This window comes from Penaeus vannamei, chromosome 4, assembly GCF_042767895.1.
Source record: "Penaeus vannamei isolate JL-2024 chromosome 4, ASM4276789v1, whole genome shotgun sequence".
Taxonomy (NCBI): Eukaryota; Metazoa; Arthropoda; class Malacostraca; order Decapoda; family Penaeidae; genus Penaeus; species Penaeus vannamei.
Window position 1 is genome coordinate 25091353 of NC_091552.1, and position 1463 is coordinate 25092815.

Sequence of the window (1463 nt, forward strand, 5' to 3'; positions counted from 1 at the left end):
TGTCTCTCCCGCACTCATGAAAGGAAGCATATGCCTCTTCCTTATTCAAGAAAGGAAGCACATGTCTCTCCCTCACTCATGAAAGGAACACATGTCTCTCCCTCACTCATGAAAGAAAGCACATGTCTCTCTCCCTCACTCATGAAAGGAACACATGTCTCTCCCTCACTCATGAAAGGAACACATGTCTCTCCCTCACTCATGAAAGGAACACACAAGTCTCTCCCTTACTCATGAAAGGAAGCACATGTCTCTCTCCCTCACTCATGTAAGGAACACATGTCTCTCCCTCACTCATGAAAGGAAAACACACGTCTCTCCCTCACTCATGAACGGAAGCACATGTGTGTGTAGTTGGAGTTGAGGGGGGTGGGTTGTGCTGGGGAGGAGTAGGAGGAAGTGGTGTAGGGAGAATATGAGTAGGAGGAGGATGGGTGTCGGGAGGATGGGTATCGGCAGTAATTGAAGTTGAGGGGATGGGTTGTGTTGGGAGAGAGTAGGTAGGCAAAGGTAGGTGGAGGTTAATGGTTAATGGTTAAGATGAATGTGCTAGACATCTAAGGTCATATAGCACAATAGGAAGGTATAATAAAGGGGGATGTCAGGTGATAGTTGCTATGTGTCAACTATCTAGAGTAGTGTTGAAAGGTTGAAGATGAGGGAAAAGGTTATGGTGGTTTAGGTAATGGAGTTAGATCAAGTGAAGGATATTTATACGTCTGAGGAAGGACAACAGGTTGTCAAGGCAGAAGCTGTGGGATTCTGTAAGGATGTCTGATATGTTGGGAGGTCGGTGTAGGAAAGATAGGTGTGGAAAAGCAGAGGTACGTGCTGTATTAAAGCGTGGACTTTATGAGGGTTAAAGAGTTACGGGAGTCAGTAAAAATAGTAAAAGAGGAAGAGGAGGATGAGTATATGTGTCTTAAGGCAAAAGGGAGTGCATATAGTTCTGTAGTAAGGACACTAGATTCAGGAGGGAGGGTGTATTTGAAAGTGCAATTTGGGAATGTTACTGCGAATCCAGCTCCTGAGATGGATTTGGAACCGTCAGTGTAAACATGAATGCTGGAGGAATGAATGGAGACATGGTCAAGGAAATGAGTGAGTAGGATAGAGGGGGGAATATCTGATTTGGGTGGGTCAGGAAAAACTGAGGAGCAAATACAGAGGTCAGGTATAAGCCATGGAGGAATGGAATGGGCAGAAAGTGGGAGAGGTCGGAGGTGAGGAAAGGGGGAATGGGAGAGGAGGGTATCCATGCGTACGGGGAGAGGAGTTGGTAAACGTGGAGAGGAGGTAAAGGTATGAAGTAACGATTGTGGAATAGTTAATTTGGTAAGGGGAAATTGGTGAAATCGAGCATAGCATCGGAGAGAGAGAAGGGCTCGACGTCGAGAGAAGGGCGGCATGCATGATTCAGTATATAGGCTCTCAACTGGAGAGGAGCGGAAGGCGGCTAGGGC